We start from the raw sequence: 25,761 nt of genomic DNA, 5'->3' as shown, positions 1-25,761 counted from the left end.
GTGCTGGGAGAGGCACGGTAGCGCGGTGGCGGAACAGGGTGGTTGGCGCGGCGGATGGTGGCTGTTTGGTGGCAGGAGGGTTCCGGGTGGGGGTAATGGTGGAGAGGGGGTTCAGGAGGGGGAAAGGAAGGGGGTGAGGATGATGGTGGTGGGAGGTGCGGCAGTGACGGTGCGGTGGTGGTGGTGGTCGTGGAGGGGGCAGCGGTGGTGGAGGCAAGAAGAGAAGAGAAAGAGATGAAAGAGTGGGATGGAAGAAGGGGGGTGGTGTCGCGGTCGTGGCTGGGTGGTCGACAGTGGTGCGGCCGGTGGAGGTGGTTGGGTGGTGGTGGCGGTTGTGGGTGGCGGGGAGTAGAGAGGGAGCAGGAGGGGGGTTGGGGGGAAGAATGAGGCGCGATGGGGTAGGGTTTTACGTCACTGGGGGTTAGTGAATTTGAATCCACGCGAACGCGTGGGGCACGCGATCGCGTGGCTAGGGTGGAATGGGGTTGACGCGATCGCGCGAGTGACGTGATCGCATGGAATGGGTAGAAGGATGAATGACGCGGTCGCGTGAGGCATGCGACCGCGTCGCTGGAAATTGTGCTAAACGCACAATTCCAACATCGTTTCAGCACAACTCTCTGTCTCCTTTGGGGTGTTGTGCAATCCATGCGACGCGAACGCGTTGCTCACGCTTTCGCGTGGGATGGGTGTTTTGTAAGTGACGCGTTCGCGTGATGGACGCGAACGCGTGGGCCGTTTTGTGCTAAACGCACGATAGCCGCACAATTCCAGCCCAGATTTCTGGGCGTTAGATTTTTACGCCGATTTCTAGATCACGCGTTCGCGTGATTGACGCGGACGCGTGGGAGGAGTTTTTCGCAACTGAATCTAACGCTTTAGCGATGCGATCGCGTCGCACGCCTTTCTCCCTTTTATATATATATATATATATGTGAAAGTATGCAATTATGCAGTATGCAATGTTAATGCAAATTCTATGAATAACATCCAAGTTCAATAAAAATAATATAGCATAAAATCAAATAGTACGAAATAAATATTGAAAAAGAAACGACCATACCATGGTGGGTTGTCTCCCACCTAGCACTTTTAGTTAAAGTCCTTAAGTTGGACATTGGATAAGGTTTCTGTTATGGTGGCTTATGCTTAAATTCATCCAGAAATCTCCACCAATGTTTGGAATGCCAACAGCCTCCGGGGTCCCAAACGAGGCATGTGAAGCCTTTGAGTAGCTTCAAACAGGTTTTCAGGCTCCCGGGGTGACGAATATCAGAATATTTTCCAGGATCCCAAACTTTGCTTTTAAATCCGCTTTCCTTTTGATCTATATTTTTCCATCTGGGCAGTTTAAAAATTAGATTCTCACCAAGATGACTAAACGTTTTCCGAGATCCATTCGATTGAACATGATACCAATCCGTGCACTTCGAGTTGAAGCGTGGAACCTTATTGAACCTTGTGCACCAGCTCTGAGTACGAGCCATTTCCCTCTTACTCTTAAAGCCACAGAGAGCTCTAAGCTGGCCATCTATTTCAAGCAAACCATATTCAAGTGGAAAAATAAAGTTAAAGGTTAAGGATTGTACCCACTTGAAGCTTGTATTGGGTGGTAATGGCCTTGGGATAGGTGTTTCCAGTGGTTCTGTAAGTTCTACTCCCTTGTAATCTTCTGTGAATTCCTCCACTTCTTTGCAAAATTCTTTAGCTGCAACTGTGTCCTGATCAAAGTCTTCTATGTCTTCCTCATCACTTAAGTCATAAGCTAGAGGTTGAGAGATATCTACCTCCGCATCATCTTCGTATTCGCTTGGAGAAGATTCTTCGATCTCAGAGAATTCACTTGCGGATGCAAGTTCATTACTAGGGGAACTTGACTTGAGATTATCATCATTAAGGAAACGTGCTTCTTGGGTCATTCCATCTAGTTCTTCATAAAATACCTGCCTTGGAGTTTGTGCACTATCCTCCTTAGCTTCAATTGTAACGTCCTTGACAGAATTCTTCACAACTCTGGATTCCCATAGAGGTTCAGCATCTCCTAAATCTTCAATCAGTGCTTCTTCTTCTTGGATAATTTGAGCTTCCTCCAATTGTTCCAGAACAAAGTTGTGCTCATTACTGCCCTTTGGGATTTCTAGTGTCTCCTTCATTCTACGTTTGTCATTAGATTTTCCACATAAAGCTACTGGAGTTCCTTGAGTGCCTAAACGTCTGGAAGATAATTGATGTATTGCTTGCTCCAGCTGATGAATGGTTGTATGAAGTTGATCTACTGTTTCCTTGAGGCGAGCCTGTGATTCTCGAGGTGATGGATTTGGACATGGTACATAGGCAAGTGGTGGTGTTTGGGAGTAATTGGATTGGAATTGCGGTAAATAAGGATCGTATGGTGGTGAATGGTGAAAATGAGCTTGTGAGTGTGGTGGTTCAAAGTTATGTTGAGAGGATGGTCTATAGGCACAAGGTGGGGCTTGTTGGTAGTTACAAAGTTGTCCACCATATCTATTAGCTTGGTATGCATTGTAAAGTGGTCCTCGTCTGTGATACTGTGGAGGGGGGTGTTGCCTAAAGGGTTGATCAAATCCTCTTGTCTCCATCCATCTTTGATTTCTCTGACCTTGATGCATGTTCCTGCTATAACTTCTGTTTCCTTCAACAATATTAGAACCAAACTCAAAGCGAGAGGGGTGAGAATTTATAGTAGCTAATGGAAATAAAAGGAGAAAACAAAAACAAATAAACAAGTAAAAGAAAAATATTTACTATAACCAATAATAAGGCACACGTTTGCAGCTCCCCGGCAACGGCGCCATTTTAAAGAGAGAACTTTTGCGTGGTCTAGAATTCAGAATAAATTCCCGTTGCAAGTATAGCTTCTAAACCAACAAAAGTCCTTTCTTACAAACATTTTGGTTGTCACAAGTAACAAACCCCTAAATAAATTGATAACCGAAGTATTTAAATATCGGGTCGTCTTCTCAAGGAACTACAGGGAGGTATGTACTTATTATTGGTTATGAGTTTTGTAAATTGGGGTTTTGAAAGTAAGGAACAAGTAGTTTAAATGACAAATAAAATCAATAAATAACTATAAAATAAACTCTTGGCAAGGTATGAGAATTTGGAAGTCCTATCCTAGTTATCCTTATCAATGGTGATGAGAATTGAGTTTTAATCCCACTTAGTTAGCCTTTACTAAAGCAAAGGAAGGTCAAGTGGACCAATTAGTTTGATCCTCAGGTCCTGGTCAATTCCTAAGAAAGGACTGGAGTTTATTGAAGTTCAATTCAATTAGCAAAGACAACAATTATCAATCACGTTGAGTTTGATAACTCAAGAGTTGCCAATTAATCAACCAAAGCCAAGAGGAAAAAAATACAAATTATTAATGTAAATAAAGGAAAGCAATCATAATTCTGAAATACCTCAAATTATATTAAATAGAAAATCAAATCTAAACATGAATGGTTCATAAGCCAATTTAGCAACAAAAGTAATTAAAGGAAAGCATTAAAAGATCTGAAAATAAAAGAGAAATATAAAGTAAAAGGAATATTGAACCTTATAAAGAGTCGGAATACTAAATTGAAATAACAAGAAATCCTAATCCTAAAACCTAAGAGAGGAGAGGGCCTCTCTCTCTAAAAACTACATCTAAACTATGAAAAGTGAATAATTGGAGACCTCCTATGAATGGATGCATTCCCTTACTTCATAACCTCTAATCTGTGCCTTCTGGACTTGGATCTGGGCCAAAAAGGGTTTCAGAAATTGCTGGGAGCGTTTTCTGTAATTTCTGGTGCGTGGCGTTTGTCACGCGTCCGCGTGGGTCACGCGGTCGCGTCATCTAGAGTTTTCCTTGTCACACGTTCGCTTAGGTCATGCGTCCGCGTCATCTGTGTTCTGCTCATGGCGCGCGTCCGCGTCAGTCACGCGTTCGTGTCGCTGCCTTTTTGCATTGGGCATGCAGCCGCGTCGTCCATGTGTTCGCGTCGCTGCCAGTTTCTTCAAAAACTCCATTTTGTGCTTTCCTTTCATTTTTGTATGTTTCCTTTCCATCCTTTAAGTCACTCCTACCTTAGAAGATTTAAAACTTCTCAACACGCAAATCACGGCATCGAATGGTAATAAAGGGTAATTAAAAATAAATAATTTCAAAGCATAAGAAACATGTATTTCACATATATCACATAATAAGGAAGGGAAAGTAAAACCATGCAATTTACATGAATAAGTGAGTGAAGGATTGAATAAATCTCTTGAATTGAGCACAATATATATCATAAAATATGTGTTTATCAGCCATCCAACGTTGAGTCAAACGCCAATGACAGCAGATTTATATGGTTTTTAATGAAAGCGTTTGAGTCAACGTTGGCCATCAAACGTTGACTCCAACATGAAGCACCAGAAGTTATAATTCTAACAGATCACTTCTCAACTGCAAGGGAAAACAATTGGAGCCAATTCAACCCAATTCCATCAAGGCCAAAAGCCCAATCCAGAGATTGAAGATCAATGGAAGAAAGTGTATAAATAGCTTAGAATTTAAGTTAGAAAGAAACTTTTTGCCCATTTTTACACTTTACTGCACTCTTCACTCTTCTCTTCATTTTCATTTCCAGCAATGTATTTTCCAATTCCAATTTCCATTTTGAGAGCTATGAACAACTAAACCCCTTTCATTGGGTTAGGGACCTTTGTGTAAATTCAATGGATCAATACTAGCTTTCATTCTTCTTCTTCTTTCTTTTCTCTTGATTTTACCAGAAAGCTTTCGTTCTTCATCTAATTGGATACTTATCTTGGGAAAGAAGCTATTCATAATTGGATCTCCTCGGAACCTTGGAAGAGGAATAAGGAGATCATGCTAGAATTGCTTTCTCACATTGGATTAGATTGGGGTTTATATGGATATAGTAATATGTAATCCTACCAATACTTTGATCTATGAATTTGTGTGGTATAATCAGTGACCAAACTTTATCTCTTCTCATGAGCACTTAAATCAAGGAATTGGGCAATTGTTCATGCTTAGAGAGCTTAGATTGCCAAGGAATAGGGATGTAATCACTTAAGATTGCCAAGGAGATCAATGAATGCATTGATTGAGGAAGAGATGAAAATGAATTTAATTCGGAGAATTCTCACATCTCCTGACCCCAATGAGCTTCCCCATCTCTGATCTACGCATTCTGTTTATATTCTTCTTTTTTAATTTCATGCTTAATCCCCATTTCCATTTAATTTCTTGCAATTTAAGCTTCTATCATTTAATTTCCAGCAATTTAATTTCTGTTCATTTACTTTCTTGTAATTTAAGTTTCCTGCCAATTTACTTTCTGTAATCCCAATTAAATTATGAATTCGCTCAACTAGTATAATTCTCCAATTAACATTGATCAACCAACCAATCTCTGTGGGATTTGACCTCACTCTATAGTGAGTTTTTACTTGACGACAATCTGGTACACTTGCTGGTAGAAAATTGTTGAGAGACAGTTTTCCGGTGAATCAAGTTTATGGCGCCGTTGCCGGGGATTGGTTTTGTATTGACAATTACTAAATTGGAGGATGACTAGATTGAGTACTTTTCCCTTCTTTTGATCATTGAATTTTAATTTCAGTTGTTCATTTTGTTCTCTGCTATTTTTAGTTGTTTCTCTTTAATTTTACCTTACTGCTTTACTTTCAGCAAAACTAACCACTAAGTCATTAACTGTTTGATTAATTGCCTCAATTGATCTAACCACACTTTTTCATTAATTGTAAATTTTTGCTGGTTGCTGCTTGTTGTGCTCATTGTATGACAGGTAGAAGAAAGGTTTCAACCTCATTTGATAGTGAACCGGAAAGAACTTTCCTGAGATTAAGAAGGGAAGCAAAAGGAAAGAGGGTTGTTGGTGCAGAAGAAGAGGAGGAAGACTTTGATATAACCATGGAGGATGATATGGCAACCCATCATGAAGGAGAGGTGTAGAGGTGGAGCCAACCCTGCTGGACAAGAGAGGAGAGTTCTGGGATCCTACATCAATCCAAATCCAGGAAATTATGCCAGCAGCATTCAAAACTAACTATCCATACTAATAATTTCGAATTGAAGCCACAGCTCATAACTCTTGTGCAAAACAACTGTTCTTTTGGAGAAAGTTCCTAAGAGGACCCTAATGAGCATCTTACTAAATTTCAAAGGATCTGTGACATCGTTAAATCCAATGGTGTTCACGCTGACACCTATAGATTGCTACTGTTTCCATTTTCTTTGAGGGACAAAGCATCAAAATGGCTGGAGTCATTTCCCAAGGAAAGCTTGACCACCTGGGAAGATGTAATAAATAGATTCTTAACAAGGTTCTACCCTCCACAAAAAGTAAACAGGCTGAGAACTAAAGTGCATACATTTAGACAGCAGGATGGTGAGACTATTTATGAAGCCTAGGAGAGGTTCAAGTATTTGACAAGGAAATGCCCCCCTAATATGTTTAATGAGTGGGTGCAAATTCATATCTTTTATGAAGGGCTGAATCATGAATCAAAAAAGGCTGTAGACCACTCATCTGGAGGTTCCCTAAACAAGAAGACCATTGAAGAATCCATTGATGTTATAGAGATAGTGGCTGACAATGAGTATTTTTATGCCTCAGATAGGAGCAACAACAGGGGAGTCTTGGAATTAAATCATATGGATACAATCCTGGCTTAGAACAAGATGATCACCAAGCAACTGGTTGAATTGACCAAGCAAATGGAGAAGAATCAGGCTGCAGCTATCCACACTCAATCATCACCTCAAGGAGATTTGGACACAGAAGAAGGAGTTAACTGGGAGGAAGCTAATTACCTTGAAAACTCATCTAGGCAAGCTAATGATCCATACTCTAAGACTTATAACTCTGGTTGGAGGAACCACCCAAACTTTGGGTGGGAGAACCAGCAAAACCAAGGCTAAGACCACAGATCCTACAATCCAAACCAGTATAACAACTTCACTCACCAAAACTCCAACCAAAAACCATACCAGACCACACAAAACACTTATTCATAGCCACCATACTAAAACCACAACAACCACTCTCAACACCCCAATTTCAACCAACCATCACCACCTGATGAGGACAGAATTGCCAAAATGGAAGCAATGCTTGCAAACCTTTGCAAGGAGTCTGAAGACATGAAAAAATTCAGGGAAGAAGTGAGAGGTAGTATAAAGAGCCGAGGAGAGGTTCTTAAGAATCTTGAATCCCAGGTAGGACATCTTTCACAGCAAACTCCGAAGTCTACTGATAGTTTCCCAAGTGACACAAAAAAACATCCAAAAGGGGAAATGAAGAAGGTGAAATGGGAAGAGTGTAAGGCAATTACCCTTGCAAATGAAGAAAGTCAGGAAGGAGATTCCAGCAAACCAAAAGAGCACAGCCAAGGAAATTTCCAGAGCAACTTGGAGAAAAAGGAACAAGGAGCTGGATCTGTACAAAGAAAAGAATCAACAAGGAAGGAAATTCAGAGACCTTATGTGCCGAGGGCACCATTTTCTCAAAGACTAAGGGGAGGTGAGAAAGAAAAGTCATATTCAAGATTCTTAGATGTGATTGCATCTCTCAGTGTCAACAGCCCCTTCATCAAAATTCTCCAACAGATGCCCACATACATCAAGTGTATGAAAGAGCTGCTGACCAAGAAAGGAACCTTATAAGGGGGACAAACAGTGACAATGAACAAGGAATGTAGTGCCCTTATTAAGAAGGACATACTCTTGAAAAAAAAAGATCCAGGGAGCTTTCATATTCCATGTGCCATAGGAGAGACAAAAATTGACAGAGGATTTTGTGATCTAGGAGCTAGCATAAATGTGATGCCTCTATCTCTTATGAAGAAGTTGCAAATCAGTGAGCTGAGATCCACGGATGTAATCATCCAGTTGGCGAATAAAACTCAGAAGCAGGCCCAAGGAGTAGTCAAAAATGTATTGGTGAAAGTAGGAAACCACTTCCTCCCCACTGACTTTGTTGTTCTGGACATGGAGGAAAGTTACCTCCATCCCATTTTCTTGGGGAGACCATTTCTAGCCACTGCTAGAGCACTGATAGATGTGGAACAAGGAGAGTTAATCCTGAGAATACATGATGAACATCTCACCTTCCATGTTTTCAAACCTACATTTGAGTCTGAACTAGAACTTAAAGAGCTGAAGGATGATCATAGCAACATGTGCTCAAAGGAAAACAACAGTGAATCAGTAGTTGAACCCCTGAAACAGTCCTTGGTGAACAAGCAAGAATTTCAAGAGATACAGCAACCGAGGGAACTCAAGAAAAAACTGAAGCCACAAGAGTTGGGAAGAGCAGTTAATGAGGTACCCCCTGACACAATAATCACTGGAGCACGATTGGAAGAAGAGAAAAGAGTTGTGAAGAAATTGCCAAGGGGTTGGAGAAATAAGGATATTCCTACAGAGGGTTTTTCCCCTGGAGACAAGGTGATATCAGCCCACCATCTACCAAACCCACCCCATCTTCCAACCATTCCATCTCAGTTACCTCAAGTGTTCACCATCAGAAAGGTCCTCTCCCTAGAGCATGTAGAGATCATCAAGGAATCAATTGGAGACCACTTCACTGTAAGGGGAGAAGACCTAAGGCACTATAATCCACCATGACAAAGACCAACCTTCAAGCTAATGACGCTAAAGAAGCGCTCCATGTGGGGCAGCCCATGATTTTTATTTTTTGTTTTTTATACTTCAGTATGAATAATAAGTGATGCTCTAACATGAATTCAAGCTCGCATAGACAATTTTGACAATTATCCATGACATTGTGAAGCATATAATCCAATTATAAGTTTGGTGTGCTTACAGGCACACTAAGATACCTTTCAAAAATAATGATCATATTGCCATTTTGACAAGTGTTTCTTGGAATATATAGCCAAACATTAAGTTTAGTGTTCTATATATTGCAAGAACGAAGCATGAGAGTCAAAGTCTTTTGAGTTTTGAAAGTCATGAAAGTGCAACCATGTTTATATAATCTTTAGTTCATGTTTAGAAATAGAAAAATAAAGTGTTTCTCATGATGGTTTAACCAAAAGTGACATTAATCCCGTTGAGATCTCAATGACAATACTTGGAGGAAGTAACACTTTGTACCATACAACCAAACACTAAGTTTGGTGTCCTCCAAGACTATACATGGTAGCACCAAAAAGAGTCACGGTTGGTTAAACAAGCGTAAGGAATGCTAGTCAAATTTTTAGTTAGATATTAATTGTTCTCTTGCCGCCACTTGTTAGTACTTACTTCTTTTGTCTTGTTATGATGGTTAGGTGAGCAGAGAACTATTTAATGAAAGGAACAAGACAAGGAAGGGTAAAGTTAGCATGAAGACAAAAGTAGATCACATGGCTTGGAAGAAGCCCTTGGAAGACCGGCCCCACATGCCTAATGAAGAGGCAACTTTTGTCCTCATTCATCTTTACATGCAAACTCTTCATTCATAACCTATCCCAAGGAATCCTAACCATCCATTCTTCATTAAAGCTTACTATAAATGGCTTCACTTGGACTATGCATATGAACTAAAATGTTCATACTTCTTGTACCCTAAACTAATTCGGCTATTGTGTTCACTAAAACCAAGGCCTAGAAACCGTGTTCCTTGTGCAACAGAGCATCCTAGTTCACTTGCTTTCATAACACCACCTTATTTTCAAACACTTTTCCACCAAGAGTGCATCAAACCAACCTCCCATCTTCATAAACTTTCAATCCCTACTCGGGTAACTATCAAGGAAAGTATGGCATCTTCTTCAAGTTCCAAAAGAAGGAGAGGAAAGGAACCTGTTACTGAGGGAGTTGAAAACGACTATGATCGACGGAAGTTCATATCATGGTTCCACCAAATGCAACTTGGGTAGATGAATGGCAAGAAGATATATCCAGAAATCCCTTTTCAGTTACCTAAGGATGGATACCTAGAAATGAGAGCCAAGATCAGAAAGAGAAAATGGGAAGAGCTGACCTCACCAATTACCATGATCAATGCAAACATCATAAGAGAGTTCTATGCTAACACTGCAAGGCTAGATATGACCGAAGACCATTATGAAGGTCTTATGACTACGGGCAGCACATTTTGATGAGCCAGGATACCAAGAAAGAGTGACTGGGAACCCAGATTATGATGAAATCTCTAGTGATATCTGTGTGGTGAACACTGACTGGGAGAGGGACAATCAAGGAGGGCACAAGTACTTAAAAAGGGGAGATCTCATCCCTGAAGCAAAAGGCTAGTATGAGCTTATAAAGAGATCAATTCTAGGCACAGTGAACACCTCAGAAGTTAATAAGAAAAGGGCTGTCATGCTACATTGTATAATAGTGGGAGGAGAGATAAAAGTTCACGAGATCATTGCAAATGATATTCAAAAGGTTGTAGAGAAAAATTCCGCTGAAGCCTGGCTTCATTACCCAAGCACCATTATGAGGTTATGCATGAAGGCCTGAGTGCCACTAGAGGATGCAAATCCAATATGGCTGCATCTAGGCTTGCCTATGACCCTCGAAAGGATGATGAATATCACAGAGGCACAACAAATTCGAAGACCACAAAGGAGGCGAAGGAGATAAGAACCACGTGAGGAAGAAGAACAACAAGAAGAACAAGAAGAAGGGCAACAATTCAACCACAAACCAACATGAACATGGGCAGGATGCAAGAAGCAATTGAAAGGCTATCCGAACAGTACCTGAGAGTTCAAGAGAAATAAGAAGAATTTCATTCACAATACATGAGATCTCAGGAGAGACAAGAGGAGCTTTAGCTAAGAATGATGAGCCAGCAGAGAGATTTTGAGTCAAGATCTCTAGTTATCCAAAGAGAACAAGCTTCACAATTTCAAGGATCTTTCAACCAGCTGGCCCAACTTCAAGTTGATAATATGAGAGCTTTCAAGGAGTTCACGACTCTTCAGGATGCAAGATATGGAGTTCAATCGGATTATAACATAAATGGCCAAATCAAGCTCAACTACATTGCGAAACATCTACATACTATGGACCCAACATTTCCAATTTATGATCAATACTTCAAGGAAAGGAGTGACATAGATATAGACAAAGCAATACGCCTTGAAGACAGAGTGGAAGAGACAATGAAGAAAGCTGGATTCTAGACAAAGCTAAAAGGAAAAGGCAAGGGAGAAACTAGTAAGCAGGCAAGTGAGAAGAAGAAGAAAGACAAACAGGACAAAAATGAAAGGTGGACTTACTCCTTGGTTATTCTACTCAATAAAGAAAGAACATGTCTGTTTAGTTGATAGTAACTTTTAGTTTAAGTTGTTTTGCACTTTGTTGTGTTTAATTTTGCAATAAGTATGCTAGCCTAGGTGTGTGTGTTTTCATTTTCACTAGTTAAATGCTTGTCTTGTCCCCTGAGTCTTTTCAATTTGAATAAAAGAAATATTTGAACAAGAAGTGGAATAGTTTCTTTTTAACAAGAACTGAAATAATAGTAAGTGGTGGTATATATGTTTGATTTTGTAGTAGCTCACTTATAATGAATAAAAAGGTAGACTGTTCCCCTTTTAGTGTAAATTAGCATGCTGTTTATGAATCTTAGCTAATAAAAGTCCTTGGATGAAAGAAAAACAAATAGAAAGGAAGAAAAAGAAAAGCCAAAAGTGGCAACAAAAATAGAAGAAAGTAAAAGAATAAAGGCTAGACACCAATAGCTTGGACCTTAGGACATATGCCTGTGGTGTCTTTGTACTGGGATCTGCTTGGATGATTAGGTTCTATGGAGTGCTTTAACACTTGGTAACTTGGGTTAACTAACCCGGGATTATCAACCAAAAATCCATTATCAAGAGTAACTTAGTTAGAAGGTATTTAGTAACCCAAAGAGGTGCTGGGCACCAATGTCTTAAGAAGAATTGTGAGCCAAGTGTCTGTAGTGAATATGTGTTGAGTACAAATAAGCTAAGAAACCGCTACAACACATGACACTGAGCTAAAGTTTACAGAAAAAGAAAATAAAGAAAAGTAATCACCAAGGATGAATGAATAATAAGAGGTCATAGCAATATGTTAATTGATGCTTAAAGGAGACAGTCTATGCCTAAAAATCAATAAGAAGTGAGTCGCTACATCTTCTGCACAAAATCCTATAAACTAATAATAATTACTTGCTGATATGAACATCACCTTCTGTTTTATTCTTTCTTCTCAATAATTCAGTACTTGCTTAGGGACAAGCAAGATTTAAGTTTGGTGTTGTGTTGCCAAGGCATCTTAGGCTAGTTTTACTAGCCTTTTTCTTTGTTTTTTAATAGGTTTTATGCACTTTCTTGAGTTATAAGTAAGCAATTGGGGTAGAAATTCATGCATACCTAGATTCTTCTAACCATGATTAATTTGATGCTATTTTATGAGAATTATGCTATAATTACTTGTGTGCTAAGAATGATGAGAATTCTCATGACTTTAGCAAGGCTTTGACACATGTATTGGTTGATGACAGGTTAAGGAGGACATGGAAGGAAGTTGAAGAAGGAGCCTGGAGAAGATGAAGAGGAAGCAACGTTGGTGGCCAAGTTGGACCACCAACGTTGCCTCAAACGTTGGAAGAGAGGCAGAGCAATTCTTTGCATGGGTTGCTGGTGCTCACGTTTGGGGAACGTTGGCAAGCCAATGTTACCCCAACGTGGTGATAAAATGTTCAATTCTGGAGCTAAATGATTTTGAGCGATGCATACACGTCTATGACGCGTACGCATGAAAGAGCAAAATTTATATATCCACGCGCAAGCGTGAGTCACGCGCACGCGTAGAATGGTAAAATTGACCATCCACACGTACCCGTGGGTCACGCGTACCCGTCACCAAACGAACGTTGGAGGTCCAATGTTGCCTGAAACTTTTGCCCCCAACATCCGCGATGAGAAGCCCAGAATTTGGAAATGAAAAACTTGCATCGACGCGCATGCTTTAGTGACGCGTACACATGGATGGGAAAACTGGCAATGCACGCCTACCCGTGGTGTACGCGCACGCGTGGATTGACCAATGTTGGAGGCAACGTTGCCAGTCCAACGCTAAGGCCAACGCTCCTCTACATGTTTTGAAAATTGGAAATGGGATTTTTGCATCCACGCGCACGCGTACGCGTGGGTAGCAGAACGTTGGCCCTCCAACATTGAGTCAAATGCCAATGACAGCAGATTTATCTGGTTTTTAATGAAAGCGTTTGAGTCAACGTTGGCCATCAAACGTTGACTCCAACTTGAAGCACCAGAACTTGCAATTCTAACAGATTTCTTCTCAACAGCAAGGGAAAATAATTGGAGCCAATTTAACCCAATTCCATTGATACACGGAAAACTTGTCTCGTAACAAATCTCCCTTCGGCAAGTGTATCGAATTTGTCGTCAAGTAAAAACTCACAATAGAGTGAGGTCGAATCCCACAGGGATTGATTGATCAAGCAACTTTAATTAGAAGAATGTTCTAGTTGAGCGAATCCAGAATTTGGGTTGAGAGTTGCAGAAAATAAAATGGCGGGAATGTAAATAACGGAAAAGTAAATGCTAGAATTAAAGGACTGGAAGTAAATGACTGAAAATAAATTGCAGAATTGTAAATGGGAATGGGGGATTTGCTCATAAAAGTAAATGGCAGAAACTAAAGAGAATGGGTAAGATCAGAGATGGGGAGTTCATTGGGCTTAGGAGATGTTGCGATTCTCCGGATCAAGTTCATTTTCATCTCTTCCTCAATCAATGCACTCATTGATCTCCTTGGCAATCTTAATTGATTGAATCACAATTTCTTGCAATTCAATCTCTCAAGTCTTGATCAATAGCCAATTCATTGGTCAATTTCTCATGAGAAGAGATGAAGTATGGTCACTGATTATACCACATGCATTTCCCAAATCAAGTATTGAGAGGGTTATAGTCACATACCCATCCAAACCCAATTTGGTCCAGCATGAGAAAGCATTTCTAGCTTGATCTCTTCATTCCTCTTTCAAGGTTCAAAAGAGATCCAAGTTTGAATAGCTTCTTTTCCAAGATAATTACTCAATTGGATGAAGATCGAAAGCTTTCAAGTAAAATCAAGAGAAAAGATAGAAGAAGAATAATGAAAATTAGTATTGATCCATCAAATTACAACAGAGCTCCCTAACCCAATGAAAGGGGTTTAGTTGTTCATAGCTCTTGAAATTGAAAACAAAGATGGAGAATACATCATAAAACTAGAAAATACAGAGAAAGTAAAATACAGAGAGTAGTTCTCTTTTTCCCCAATTTCAAGAACTCCTTAATAATTCAAAGCTACTCCTATATATACTACTTCTCAGCTTCTAGTTGGCTCTTCAAGTCTTGGGCCTTTGGATCTTGAGTTTGAAGCAGTTCTCTTCTTCATTTGGGCTTGGCTTTACTTGCAGAGAGAAAATGTGAAGTGGGCAGAGGCTTTAGCTCAGGACATTAGGGGTGTTAACGTTTAGTGAAAATATGAGTTCGAGAACGTTAGTGACAATCAACTTTCTCACTAACGTTACTAAGTAAAAGCCACGTTAACTTCAACGTTAGTGGCATAAACATTGCCACTAACGTTGCCTCTAAGTCCTTCGCACACGTTATTGAGACTTAACATTTCCAATAACTTTGAAAAGCCCCCTTTGTTCCCACGTTAACTTAGTTAACGTGGGCTTGCCATCCTTCGAGAACGTTAGTGACACTCAACATTGTCACTAACGTTCCAAGGTGCCCCTATGCCTCACGTTAGAGTCCACGTTAACTAGGTTAACGTGGCTTCTAACGTGGCCATGCTTAGCCATCCCCAACGTTAGTGACAATGTTGAGTGTCACTAACGTTGGCCATACTTTCACTCATCAACGTTAGCTTCCACGTTAACTAAGTTAACGTCGAAGTTAACGTGGCTCCTTGGGGGGTTGTGTCGTTGCTTCCAACGTTAGTGACAATGTTGGGTGTCACTAACGTTGTCGACCACTCTTGCTTCTTACGTTAGCTTCCACGTTAACCAAGTTAACGTGGGAGTTAACGTGGTATGTTTCTCCTTAGGCCAACGTTAGTGACAATGTTGAATGTCACTAACGTTGGCGTTTCTCCCCCTTTCTAACGTTAGAGGCCACGTTAACTAAGTTAACGTGGACTCTAACGTGGCCACTTATGAGCATTTGCCAACGTTAGTGACAATGTTAAGTGTCACTAACGTTGGCTCAACTTCCCTTCTCCACGTTAGAGTTCACGTTAACTTAGTTAACATGACTCTTAATGTGGTCAATGATGGCTTTGAGAGCGTTATTGGCAATCACTTTTCTCATTAACTTTGCAAGTTACCTCCCATTCCTTGCTTCCTTTGGTCCTGAAATCAAGCAATAGAGTGCATCAAAGTTCTAGTCCAAGTCATGGGTAATGCAACATACAATTTGTCACTAAACTTATGCAAAATCCTCATGAAATAATGTAAAATGCACAATGTATGCTTGAATCAAGGTGTAAGTGAATATCTACCCAAAACTAGCTTATTTCCTAAGGAAATGCATGAAATTAACCTAAAAACAGTAAAGAAAAGGTCAGTGAAACTGGCCAGGATGCCCTGGCATCATCCATCAAGGCCAAAAGCCCAATTCAGAGATTGAAGATCAATGAAAGAAAATGTATAAATAACTTAGAATTTAAGTTAGAAAGAAACTTTATGCCCATTTTTACACTTTACTGCACTCTTCAATCTTCTGTTTATTTTCATTTCCAGCAATGTATTTTCCAATTCCAATTTCCATTTTGAGAGCTATGAACACTAAACCCCTTTCATTGGGTTAGGGAGCTTTGTGTAAATTGAATGGATCAATACTAGTTTTCATTCTTCTTCTTCTTTCTTTTCTCTTGATTTTACTAAAAAGCTTTCGTTCTTCATCCAATTGGATAGTTATCTTGGGAAAGAAGCTATTCATAATTGGATCTCCTCGAAACCTTAGAAGAGGAATGAGGAGATCATGCTAGAATTGCTTTCTCATATTGGATTAGATTGGGGTTTGGATGGATATAGTGACATGTAATCCTACCAATACATTGATCTATGAATTTGTGTGGTATAATCAGTGACCAAACTTCATCTCTTTCCATGAGCACTTAACTTAAGGAATTGGGCAATTGTTCATGCTTAGAGAGATTAGATTGCCAAGGAATTGGGGTCTAATCACTTAAGATTGCCAAGAAGATCAATGAATGCATTGATTGAAGAAGAGATGAAAATGAATTTGATTCGGAGAATTCTCACATTTCCTTATCCCAATGAGCTTCCCCATTTCTGATCTACCCATTCTGTTTATATTCTGCTTCTTTAATTTCATGCTTAATCCCGATTTCCATTTAATTTCTTGTAATTTAAGCTTCTGTCATTTAATTTCCAGCAATTTAATTTCTGTTTATTTACTTTCTTGCAATTTAAGTTTCCCACCAATTTACTTTCTGCAATCCCAATTAAATTATGAATTCGCTCAACTAGTATAATTCTCCAATTAACATTGATCAACCAACCAATCCCTGTGGGATTCGACCTCACTCTATAGTAAATTTTTACTTGACGACAATCCGGTACACTTGCCGGTAGAAAATTGTTGAGAGACAGTTTTTCGGTGAATCAGATCCTTTCACTTCGAAGGGGTTTGAATCTGTGAATTTCCATGTCAGCCTCGGAAGGGGGATCATGGAAATTAGAATTGAAGCTCTGTTTCTCACAAATCTCTTGATCAACACCATTCGGGAGGAATTGAGATCTTGAGAGTCTGTGTGGCTTATGGATGAGAGAAAATGCTTAACCTCTTCTCATGACAATTGGATCAAGGAATTGGCGAGATTGATTGTGATTAGACAGGTTGGATTACCAAGGAATTGGGATCTAATCAATTTCAATCTGCCATAGATCTATTCATGTGATTGAGAAAGAAGTTGAGATCTATTTGATTCTTGATGGATTATAATACCTCCAATCCCTGATGAATCTTTGTTTCTGTTATTTCTCATTTGCTCTGATTTCCATTTAATTGCCCTTGATCTATTGCTTCCTTTCTATTTTGCTGATTTCACCACACTATTTTCACGGTCAACTTAACTAAATTTATCACCTAACTAAAGTTGCTTGATCCATCAATCTCTGTGGGATGGACCTCACTCTTGTGAGTTTTACTACTTGATGCGACCTGGTATACTTGCCGGTTAGTTTGTGTGAAATCAATTTTCCCTCTTCAAAATTAAAAGGAAACTAAGCTAAAAACCCTAATTCTAGAGAGAGGGGGGAGCTTCTCTCTCTAGAGAAATACCTAAAACATGATAAAAGCTAACCCTAATTTCCTCCCCTTCATTTAGCTTTCCTTTGGCTTCAAATAGCTTCAGAAATGAGTTGGATTGGGTTCTGGAGGCCCAGAATTCGCCCCCAGTGATTTGCAATTAATAGGCTGACGTAATTCGGGTCACGCGTACGCGTTGCTGTGCAAAAATCCATCCACGAGTACGCGTGGCTCGCAAATCTTGCTTGTGCATACGCACGCATAATTGTGCGTATGCACAGGTGCTGAAACATCCAAACTCCATTTTTTTCATAGTTTCTTCCCTTTGCATGCTCTTTTCCTCACTTCTTCAAACCATATTAGCCTTGTAAACCTGAAATTCCACATCAAACACATCAAGGCACCAAATGGAATGGAAGCGGAATAAAATTGGTTAAATTAAGCACAAAATAGCATGTTTTCACATTTAAGCTCAATTTAGGGAGAAAACACAAAAGCATGCTATTTAGATGAATAAATGTAGGTTTATGTGATGAAATCCATTCAAGTCAAACCAAAATATATCGTAAAATATGGACTCATCAATTCTCCCACAGTTAAACAATAGCATGTCCTCATGCTAAACACAACCAAAGGGGATGAATGAAGAGGTGAATGATTTATTCAATGCAATACCTACATGCATGCTACTATACCAAATGCTATCCATCTATATTTAGATATGGTTCCTATTGAGTTTGGCAAAAACAAACAAAAGGATCTCAATCAATCCAAAATGATGCTTAGGGCTAAGACAAAGAAAATATAGCAATATGATCAATGTCCAAAGATTTGATTTGAAATTTTCAAAATTAAGTTCAACTACTTGCAAGAAGATACAATATAAGTCATGGAAACATAGAATTGAGCGATTGAACCCTCACCGGATGTGTTTACACTCTAATCACTCAGTGTGTAGGGCTTAATCACTCGATACTCCTTTAATCATGTCTCTCAAACAATCGACTAATATTTGATGAATGAATGCAAATATCATGAGGACTTTTGAGGGTTGTAATGGGGCTTAGGTAAGGGTAGGATTAATATGGTCAAGTGGGCTAATAGATTGGATCTTTGATTAGCTCAAGTATCCCACCTAATCCTATATGATCCTATATACACTCAAGAAACAACCTAATTTCCCATTCACCTCTTTTTCTCATTCATTCATGCATTATTCTTTCCAATTCACACACATATGCATCCTTTATTTAACATTCTCATTATCATTTCCATTTTTTTTCTTTTCTTTTTCTTTTTCTCTCTTTTATTTTAAATATGACAAAAAGGTATGCATATGTCTTACTTAATAGATGCATGAGTGTTTAACCATTTTCCCAAATATTCTTAATGAACACCCAAACTGACTTTCTACCAATGTTTTCCACAAATTTCCTCCACACTTGATTAACATACACACTCAAACCCAAGCTAATCAAAGATACAATTCAAGGATAATATTGGTTTTTCACTTAGGGCAAATAATGTGCTTAAAATTAAGAACAAAAGGAAATTAAAAGGCTCAAAAGTGGTTACAAAGGTAGATGTAAGGGTTGGCCATATGGATTGGTGAGTTTAATCAAAAATGGCCTCAATCATACTAAATGCATTCAAAACAACAAATGTAGGACATAAAGATTAAAGCAAATCTAAGATTACAATCATAAAAGGAGTTTATAACATACAAGAACAAAAGTTGTGATTGAAAATATGTAACCACGCAGTTTAAACTCAAATCTCACCAGGTAATTTGTTCAAGCTCTTTTCTATGTTCCTTAAAAAGATACTTCATGCAAGTTCAAAAACAAGTTTTCAAATTTAATCAATGGAATGCCCTAAAAGAGATTTCTTGAAAATTCTTTGTTGTTTTACCAAACTTATTTACTCTACCATGCAATCAAGCAAGTATTTACTATCATATACTATAAGCATTAAAGAGATATATACAAACAAACTAAACAAAAATGCAAACAAAAACAAAAATTTGCGAAAATTAAGGGAAAAGGACAAACAGAGTATTGCAAAGTGTATAAGAAAATAAATTTTACCCCCTTGAAGTTGGCGATAATCCCCACACTTAAATAATGCACGGTCCTCCATGCATGCACACAATCCAAGGGATAAAGGGCTTTGAGGCTCCACCTTCAGTTGGTGGGCTCTGGGGGTTCCGGTTGATATATAAGCAAATAAACAACAATTGAAGATATGTTAGTTGTGTGTGGTGTGATGAAAGGCAATGTGTGTATTCTAAATGTGTGCACAATTTAGAACACAACACATTGATCGGGTAAAACAATAACCACAAAAGTAAAAGAAATAGCATGTTCCTCAGTCAAGTAGTTCTAGGTTGCAAGTAATAAATAAGCAAGACTTAAGGCACAAACAACCTAGGTAACCACAACTAAAATGAATTGAGTATAAAATATATTGGATAGTGAGGTTGTGCAAGTGAAAGCGCAAAGTGAATAAAAAATGGCACAATCAACAACAACCAATTCATTGATAAAAAGAGACTACTTATTCACCCTTAGGAATAAGGTAATAATCACATGTATAAGGTGTTTGTTACAAAAAGTGACAAGTCTTAATATGAATCAAGTCAAGTCAACTAAAAAAAATGCAAAGCATTAACGAGGAACAAATACCTTGTTATGTGATTATATTCACTTAAGAACCATGATGACTAAGTAGCTCAACTCAATTCACTAAAGTAAAGTGCACAATTTATAATGCCAAACAAGGATAAAGTCTAATGCATATGGTAGCTACAACATATGAATCAAACTCACAATTAAATTAGGCAATTAAACAAAGACTTGATACATAGTGCACATATTCATCAAACTTGAAACCAAATTCAAGCAAGAAGCAACCCAAGAAGCAAACACTTGTAATTTATTTAATTAGCAAACAACTAAACTAAAACTAATATAATTACCAAAATAAAAATAAAATATAAATAAAATAAGGTGGAACAAGTAGAGAAGAGGGCGAAAGCAAGAGAAGAGAGTGGTGGAAGAGAAAAGAAGAGAAGAAGTTGAGAGAAGAGAAGAAAAGAAGTAAAAGGGGTGGAAACAGGGGCGTGCGTACGCACAAAGGGATGTGTGCACGCACGAGTGTCACGCGTACACATCAGGGTTACGCGTGCGCGTGGTGTGGCAAAAGGAGGAGATCGACGCATACGCGTAAGGGACGCGCATGCGTGAAATGGAGGAAATACGCGGTGACGCGTATGCATAAGGCACACGTACACGATAGGAAAAATTTAAAAAGTTGTGCATTTGCACTATGTGTTCTAACACCGCGACCAGAGGCCATATTTTGATGTGTGCATGGGCACAGGCCTGTGCCCATGCACAGAAGGATAAAAATTTTTTTTTAGGAAGGATCATGTGTGGGTCGCACACAGGTCCGTGCGGGCGCACAGAATCAAAAAGGGGTATGGGGTGCAGGTGCACAGGCTGTGCTAACGCTCCCACCAAAGGACCCGCAAGCTCACGTATTGACACACAAGCCTATGCGGCCACGCATACAACGCAAAAAAAAAAAGGGTATGCGTGCGTACGCACAAGTGAGTGCGCACGCATAGATCGTAGAAAGTAGTGGAACGCGCGTGCACAAGGTGTGCTGGCGCTGCGAATAGAGGGAAAAATCATGCGTGTGTGTGCACACAGGTCAGTGCGCATGCACAGGAAGCAGAAAATAGCTGTTTTGTGTGCACGCACAAGTACGTGCGTATGCACAGATGCCGTGTTTTGAAAAAAAATTTCTTTCAAAATCTAAGGTACCAAGCCTTAGTTCAATCAAAACCAAATACCAAAACATGCAAGAACCCATAAATTCAAGATCCAAACCAAAATTAACCTATCTAACTCAAATTTAAACTAATACTAAGCTGACCAAGCATAACAAAAAGCAAATAATTCAAAATATGTGCAGAAGAGAAAAGTTAGAACAATGTTACCAAGAACTTTTATTTAATGTCTTTAAGTTAGACAATTGGGAGAGCCCTTGCTATGGTGGCTTGTGCTTGGCTTTCCCACCAAATGCTAGAATGTTCAATGTCCTCTGGGATCCCAATCCTAACCATCAACAAAGACAACCAAAAAGCAAGCTATTTACATATTAACATATTTACAACAGCCCATAACCTACACCATTGCAACTCCCCGGCAACGGTGCCAAATTTGATAGATGACCAAAAGCATAGGTTTAGATTTTCACACTAAAAATAGGATTGACGTTGCAAGTATAGTCCAAACCAAACAATTGATCATCAATCAAATATTATCACAATTCAAACCACATAATAACCGAGAGTCTTTCAACCTCGGGTCGTTTTCCCTAGGAGTTGCAATTAAGTGTATAATCATTGGCTATGAAAGAGAGCATGGGGAATTGGGAACGAAATAAAGAGAGCAAGAGATGTTAATAGAAAGAAAGTAAATGAGCATGCAAGGAATGTAAATGGCAACTCTTGGCAAGAAGTTGATAATCTAGGTTTCCTATCCTAGTTATAGACCGCCAACATGGCAATTGTGTGGAATCAATCAAAATCAGTCAATCCTCCTTGAGAATTCGTCAAAAGACGTAATTGATCTCAATCCATAAGTCCTAGTCAACTAACTAATTACTTAGTGAAAGACTAGCGTCAATGGAAACTAAACCAATTAACTATTCTCACACAATGCGGAATGGACATCCACAACTCAATTCCACCAAAACACCCAATTTCTCAACTAAGAGTGTGAAAAATAAACATGCAAGGAATTAAACATCAAAGCAACAAACATGCAAGGAATTAAAAGTCAATGCAATAAAAGTCAAAGCAATAAAATGCAAGGAAAGGAAACTTAAAGTGCAAGAAAACCTCTTGACAAGCAATTGAGTGCTAAGGTTACCTATCCTAGCCATTGACCACAAACATATTATGATTTTGAAGAGTTAATCCTACTTAGTCAACCTTACATCGAAGATAAGTCAAATAGGCATAGCTAATTTCAATCCCTAAGTCCTATGTCAACACTAAGGGGTCACATAGAGTCAAGAAAAACCAAATCAACTAACTACTCTAATATATCAAACAAGAATGGACATCAATGACTCAAGGATCACCAAAGTCATCAAATTTAAGCCAAGAGTAGAGAAAAACTAAGTAAAAACTAAGCCAAGCATTTTATCAAACACTTGGTGTGCATGAAAATAAAATAACATTAAATTACAATAAAATAAATTCTATAACTACCAAAGCAAGAAAATAGCAATAACAACTATAGAAAGCAATAAATGACATGGAAACATACATTTGCATTAATTGGAATTAAAATAACAAAAGTGTTCATAACATGAAAATTGACATAAAAGAGAAAATAACAAAAGAGATGAAGAAGATAAAGACAATAAAGCATAGAAACATAAATGAAACTACACTAAAACAAGAATTAAAGTGCTGAAATTAAAAGGAAATTAAGCTAAAAACCCTAATTCTAGAGAGAGGGGGGAGCTTCTCTCTCTAGAGAACTACCTAAAAACCCTAATTGCCCCCCTTCATTCATCTTTCCTTTGGCCTCAAATAGCTTCAGAAATGAGTTGGATTGGGTTCTGGAGGCCCAGAATTCACCCCCAGCGATTTGCAATTAATGGGCTGACGTAATTCGGGTCACGCGTATGCGTCACTGAGCAAAAATCCATCCACGCATACGCGTGGCTCGCAAATCTTGCTTGTGCATACGCACGCATACTTATGCGTACGCACGGGTGCTGAAACATCCAAACTCCATTTTTTTCATGGTTTCTTCCCTCTGCATGCTCTTTTCCTTACTTCTTCAACCCATACTAGTCTTGTATACCTGAAATTACTCATCAAACACATCAAGGCACCAAATGGAATGGAAGTGGAATAAAGTTGGTTAAATTAAGCACAAAATAGCATGTTTTCACATTTAAGCTCAATTTAGGGAGAAAACACAAAAGCATGCTATTTAGATGAATAAATGTAGGTTTATGTGATGAAATCCATTAAAGTCAAACCAAAATATATCGTAAAATATGGACTCATCAGCATGCCCAGAAGATTTTTAAGATGTGTGCGTATGCATAGAGGAGTGCGTACGCACAGGCATTAACTTTCCCAACTTGTGCGTGCGCACAGGTTATAAAACCTCATTGGGTATGTGCAAACAGTACGACCATCCTCGCCTGTGCGTACGCACAGGTTTAAAATCTTGCAGGGTTGTGCGTGCTCACATACCAGAAATTTCAAAATTCTGCAACTTTGCAGAATTTTAGATTTTGACAACAAATTTTGAATGATCATAACTTTATCTACAAAAATTCAAATTTTACAAACTTTATATCAATTCGAAGAGTTTTCAATAAACTTTAATTCTAAACCAATTTCAACATATTTTAAAAACCGAGGTATAAGTTATGATCAGACAAAATTTACTAAAAACCAACTTTTACCAAAAGCCCTTAAACCTCAATTTTACCAAACTTTCCATCCAAGACCAATTCAATCACATTTCAACCATACCAAAACAGCTCAAAATTCATACCAAATACTACTTCAACCATTTCCTCAATCACACAACCTTCTAAACCATTCAACAATTCTAAATCCTACCAAATTTACATTTTCCACTTTCCATTAACATCAATATAACCACCCACCATTACCATTCATCATCAATGTCACATATTCCCAAACTCCCATCCAAGAAACACATTATCCTCAATTCATCATCATCATCAATACTCAGACTCATTTTTCGCAATTCTCAATAATACATTCAATTTATCAAACCTCCTCACTCATTTACTTTGATCATGGACCAGAATAATCAACAATCAACAATCATCATCAACATTCATCTTCAAACCTCAACATCTACCAACATAACTCATCATTAAAAATCATCTAACAATATATATATCATCACATTCAAACTCATTCAACCTACATCCAAACCATCATCAAGCATAATATTTATATACAATTAATTATACAATCACATCCTTCAACCTATCTTACGGTCAACTAGTCTAAGTATCCAGAAACATTACATATTACATACAGGAAACCGAAACCATACCTTGGCTAATTTCCAAATGCACCAAACACCAAAACGAAGCCACCAAGCTTGATCCAAAGCCTCAACCAACTCCAACAAACACCAAAACTCAATCTAACATCATAAGAGTTTAGTGAAACCTTACCTTACCCAATCTCCTCAAAAACCACAAAATCACAAAATCACCAAAACCAAACCCCAAAAACGCAGAAGCTTAGGGCTGGAAACTGGAGCATTAAGAGAGATATCTTACCAGATTTCTTTAGATAAAAAGGAAGAGCTCATCAAGAGCTTCGCGTGGCCACAAACGGCTCGTCAATCGGAGCTCTGGATCAGAAGTTATGGGACTTTGAAGGAGGAGGTGAATAGTAACAATGGCTTCTTCTCCTCTCTTCTTCTAAACCGCGTCCCTCTCTCTTTTTGCATCAAATGAGCTGAAATGCTCATAAATGAGCTTATATAAGTTAGGCCTTGTGCCCGGTTTGAGCCCGGTCCAACCCGTTAGCATTTTTAGCCTGTTTGGCCCACTTTAGGCCAAAACCTTTAAGATTAGTGTCCGGTTTTTTATTCTAAATTATTTTTATGCTTTCAAAACAATAAATTAATTTTCCTAAATACGCAGTACTAGACAGACTAGAGCCGGTACTGCCGGCTTAAGCGCCAGTACGCATTTTTAGAAAAACTTTTCAAAGAAGGTACATTTTCCAACTCAAAAAAATTCACTGAAATCAAATTTCACATTTATATTTTCATATTAAAACTTCTAAAGTTTGAATCTATTCTGGGTACTAAAATTATTTATTAAAACTGTTTTACGTGAAAAATCCCAATTCTTACATTCTCCCCTCCTAATAAAATTTTTGCGCTCGAAAATTTGTATCACGTGATATATCCCTATCAAAGCTTCCTACCATGCCGATGTTCTCTTTTTCCTTCCGCTGCATCACTCTGATTATCATCGTTAAGAATCCAAAATTTTCTTGAAAACAAATACCGATTTTTGTAACATTTTCCAAAATCTTCAAAATAAGATCAATATCAAACATTTTTCAAAGGACTCTAAAATCATTTATTCTTAAAGCAATTACTTTGAACCACAATTTTCTTAAATTCATTTAAAATCCTTAAATCATAATTTCAAGTTAAATCCCTTTTGATAAGATAAAATGTTAAACCAAAATCACAAATCAAGAAAATCTTAAAACTCATTTTTTCTGTAAACTATATTATTTAAACCAAGAGTTTTGATTTAGTTTCAAAAGCAAAATATTTAAACCAAAAGTTTCAAAATAATTTTCAAAATTGTTTTAAGCTTTCAAACCTTTTTAACAAG

The 25,761-nt window shown here is 38.4% G+C and overlaps 1 non-coding gene across 1 annotated transcript; it reads right to left on the bottom strand.

Moving 5' to 3' along the window:
- Window positions 1–6,379: 6,379 nt before the first annotated feature.
- LOC148564898 (small nucleolar RNA R71) lies at window positions 6,380–6,487 on the bottom strand. Its single transcript, XR_015885529.1, has one exon. It is a non-coding gene; the product is annotated as a small nucleolar RNA R71 (small nucleolar RNA).
- Between the last annotated feature and the right edge of the window lie 19,274 nt (window positions 6,488–25,761).

The sequence above is a fragment of the Arachis ipaensis genome, chromosome B5 (assembly GCF_059453495.1).
Source record: "Arachis ipaensis isolate K30076 ecotype BB chromosome B5, ASM5945349v1, whole genome shotgun sequence".
NCBI lineage: Eukaryota > Viridiplantae > Streptophyta > Magnoliopsida > Fabales > Fabaceae > Arachis > Arachis ipaensis.
The sequence above is the reverse complement of the archived record's forward strand: the minus strand, read 5'-3'. Positions and strand labels throughout refer to the sequence as shown.